The 4,434-nt window shown below is 33.6% G+C and overlaps 1 long non-coding RNA gene across 1 annotated transcript; it reads left to right on the top strand.

Moving 5' to 3' along the window:
• The first annotated feature begins 2,266 nt into the window (after window positions 1–2,266).
• On the top strand, window positions 2,267–3,668 carry LOC135799176 (uncharacterized). The gene is made up of 3 exons (XR_010549914.1): window positions 2,267–2,447; window positions 2,525–2,849; window positions 2,970–3,668. It is a non-coding gene; the product is annotated as an uncharacterized lncRNA (long non-coding RNA).
• The last annotated feature ends 766 nt before the right edge of the window (window positions 3,669–4,434 follow it).

The raw sequence follows: 4,434 nt of genomic DNA, 5'->3' as shown, positions 1-4,434 counted from the left end.
TTGTTGGCTACTTCGTTCAGTTACGTATTGCTCGGGAACCGTTTATGCGATTTTAATGATCTTTAAAATTTAGATAAAGCAATAGGCATTTTATACGATGCGATATTGTCGCCCCAATCACTTTAGAAATGCCTCGAAGAAATAGCCCTCAGAAGCTTTTACTAGTTGTGTGCATTTTTCACAAAACTCGTACGGTGGATATTTGGCCGTCACCAGGAACCGTTTGTGCGATTTTAATGATCTTTTGAAATTTAAGGTAAAGCGATAGGCATTTTATACACGAGGGCGATGTATGCCAAAATCATGCTAGAAATGCCTTAAAATTTCTTTCAAACTTTTACGATTTCCTGTGAATTTTTCCTAACACTCGGTGGGGTATTGTCTGTATCTCGAGAATACGCTAGAAATGCCTTAAATCGCTCTCAAACTTTTACGACTAGGGTGAATTTTGTTGTAACACTCGGTGGAAATTTGGCTGTATCTCGGGAACCGTTTGGGCAGTTTAATGATATTTCCAAATTTAGATAAAGCCCGTTAGGCATTTTATAAGATGCGACGTTGCTTTGCCCCAGAAATCACGCTAGGAATGCCTTAAAATCGGTCTTAAACTTTACTATTTGCGTGAATTTTTCTGTAACTTACTCGGTGTTGGAAATTTGGCTGTATCTCGGAAACCGTTTGCTCGATTTTTAATGGTATTTTACAAATTTAAGATAAGAGCGATAGGCATTTTATAAGATGCGACGTTGGCGCCCCAAAATCACGCTAGAAATGCCTTAAAATCGCTCTTAAACTTTTACTATTTGCGGTTTTCTAAACACACGGTGGAAATTTGGCTGTATCTCGGGAACCGTGCATGCGATTTTAGTGATATTTTTCAAATTTAGATAAAGCGATAGGCATTTCATAAGATACGACGTTGGCGCCCCCAAAAATCACGCTAAATACCTTAAATCGCTCTTAACCTTTTACTATTTGCGTGAGTTTTTCAAAACACACGGTGGAAGTACGGCTATCTCGGGAACCGTTTTGCGCGCGGTGCCAATGATATTTCCAAATTTGGATAAAGCGTTAGGCATTTTATAAGATGCGGGCGCTGCGCCAGAAATCACGCTAGGAATGCCTTAAAACACTCTTAAACTTTTACGTTTGGTAGTGAATTTTCAAAACACTCAGTGGAAATTTGGCTTGTATCTCGGGAACCAGGATTTTGTGATATTTTCAAATTTAGATCAAACTGATATTAGGCATTTTTATAAAGATACGACGTTGCCGCCCCAAAAATCACGCTAGAAATGCTGCCAAAAATCGCTCTTAAACTTTTACTATTTGCGTGTGAATTTTCTAAACACTCGGTGGAAATTTGCATGGCTTTTAATATCTCGAGAACCGTTTGCGCGATTTTAATGATATTTTCAAATTTAGATAAAGCGATAGGCATTTTATACGATGCGACGTTGCCGCAATATAATACATAAAAACATAAATATTTAAAATTTTTATGTTTGTTTTTGTTAAATCAATGTAATAATGTAACTTATATAATTATTAGGTTAATTTTTATATAGTTGAGTTACAATTATAACACTGTAACACAGAAAAGAAAAGAAATATATGTTTATTGACATGTAAACGTGTTATATTAAGTGTAAAGTACGCTTACAAACTACGGGTGTGTTAACTTAGCCTCGGCAGATTGTCACAATTATACCAACCATGAATGCTAAATATAAAATAAAATACATAAAACATAAATATTTAAAATTTTATTTATTTTTTGTTAAGTTAATGTAATAACTTATATAATTATTAGGCTAATTTTATATGGCGTTGAAAGCTACAATTATAACACTGTATCAAGCAGAAAAGCCAGAAATAAATATAAGTTTATTGACATTTAAATGTGTTTTATAAAAGTGTAAAGTACGCTTACAATCCACGCTTGTGTTAGCTTAGCTCGGTATGTTGTCACAATTATACATAAAGTATAATATATAACATAAAATATATAAAATTTTACTATTGTTTTTATTAAGTTAATATAATAAACTTATATAATTATTTATTTCCACCTTTTTACAATGTGAAGTGTTATAATTCTATCACTGTAGCAGGAAATAGAAATAAGGAATATTTACTGTCCTGGGCCACACATATAAGTAAAGGGTGAAGTAACCTTTACAAAATGTTTTGTGTTCTGCGCAAGAGCCTTTAGAAGTTGTACATAAAAATACTACTATAAACAACCCGCTAAACACGTGTGTGATACTTTTATGTGTGTCTGCATAATTTAACATAAAATAAAGATTTATCTCTTCTCTCACAATTTTTCTTGTATAGTTGTGTATAGAAAAATTGTTTTAGTAATGTATTTAATTCTCTTTTCTCATAGCTGTTAAATTCATTTTCGGATTCTAGTCTACTTTGCCGTGAGAAGCAGTACCAAGGTGAGTAAATTGGATGTAAATTGTTTGAATTACTCCTTGTTCGTTGTTATGCTAACGTAGTTTTGTTTTCACCTCAGGTGGATGTGGAAACGGCCTATTAATCTGCGCGGGCCTACCGCGGTTGTTATCCTATGGAGTTTTATTGAAAATCAGTAGCAGTTCATAACAATAAGCATCTTTTGGTTTCCTCAGAACGCACTAGGATTTTCGGACTTGTTTCAAATTGTAAGTGGTAGCATTTAATGTTTTTCTATTTTTTTACGCAGATTATGGTGCCGGACAAAATGATTTGTCGCCTTTATTGGAGAGAGTTTTCTCGAAAATATAACAAACCGTAAAAGAAAGCATCTTTAGGTTTCTTTACAACGTGTTCTCAGGACACTGCCTGATTTTTCCCAAAATGTAAGTAATCTTATGTAATATTTTATTTTTGATATGATTTTTCATATACTTTGGGGCATTTCATATCACGAAAGACTAAAAATATGCATACGTTTCATAATAATAATGTGTATATTTTAGGTTTAACGCGGCGTCGTTCATGAAAAGCAGCACCGAGGATGAACCTACCGAACGCTGCCCCTGAAGCTTGGGAAAAAAGAAAGACCAAGTACTTCTTGACTTGATTTGTCAGAGATGTAAAACCAGCCCCAAAATCCAACCAATTGTGCAGGATAAGACTCGACGAGACTGAACAAGAACTGAAAAATTGTTACCTGCGCTTTTAAGAATATTTGTTTATATAATATTGAAACTTGATTGAAAATTTAATGCTGCTGGAAAATAGCGCCAAATTTAGATTTACCACGCACTTTATTTCAAAATGCAGCCGAAGATTTCATTACAAATTGTTGTTGCAATATATGTTAGATTGTATTGCTATTGCGTAACATGTCATATTGTATTGCCTTGCGATATAAGTTGCATTGCATTGTTTTTACTATAGTTATATTCAATTCCACGCCGGGTATAAAATTGAATTGTATAAAAAAAGCACCCGACGAAATCTCTAGTTTATATTTATATTTTATTCTATATCTTATACTTTAGTTATTCTTTAGTTTGACTGAGATAAGCAACGTAAAACTTTAGTTATAAATTTAATTTGGACTAAAATGAGTAGAATTTGGCTGATTTTGATTCTGTGCACAAAATGCTACAATAATTTTAAACTTGTTTTAGTCTGTAGATATATTGCACAAATTTGTATTGTCGAATTAATGTGTGTTATGTTTTGATTCAATACCGCCATGTTGCAGTTAGTGTTAAATGTCATTTAATGCACATGAAAGCAGTGTTCCTATGAATGCATGACTTCCTGATAAATTTGATTATCAAGTGCAAATTGTTAGTTTGCATTTACTCTTTGCTTTGTTAAGTGCAGCATTGAAGTACAGCACTGTAAATAGTCAATTCAAAATAACATTTTACATCTCATCAACAAGTTTATTAGGTAGCCATTTACTACTATGGACGTGTTGTCATGTGTCGCAAATAGCGTTTATCATTAACTATAATATGACACTTTTATGGCATCCGGTTCAGAATCGGCACTTATATTTGCTTGCTACAAAGTCGAAACAAGTCGTAAATTTTAACTTATAAATGTATTTTCACTGAGAGCGTTTTTTGCTATCTGCTTTGTTTATGCCTGATAGCAATTCTCTTTTCAGTTTAGTCGATCGCGCGCTGTTCTACAGTTAACACGTGTTTTTGTTCGTCAGTTGATCTTCCTGCGACTTTTCGCATTTCTTACTTTAATTCTGTAATTGCCTTCATCGGTCTTTCGTAACAGGCTAATGTGGCGCAATCTGTACGCCTGTGCGCTTGGAATGTTCCGTCTTGATTGAAAATTTAATGCTGCTGGAAAACAGCGGCAAATTTAGTTTTACGACACACTTTATTTCAAAATGCAGCCCAAGATTTCATTACAAATTGTTGTTGCAATAAATGTTAGATTGTATTGCTATTGCGTAACATGTCATAT

The sequence above is a fragment of the Atheta coriaria genome, unplaced genomic scaffold, assembly GCF_025399875.1.
Source record: "Atheta coriaria isolate IRGN ID8LTWV9N9 unplaced genomic scaffold, Caltech_Dcor_3.1 hic_scaffold_9_pilon, whole genome shotgun sequence".
Classification (NCBI taxonomy): domain Eukaryota; kingdom Metazoa; phylum Arthropoda; class Insecta; order Coleoptera; family Staphylinidae; genus Dalotia; species Dalotia coriaria.
This window is presented reverse-complemented; position numbering and strand designations above follow the sequence as displayed.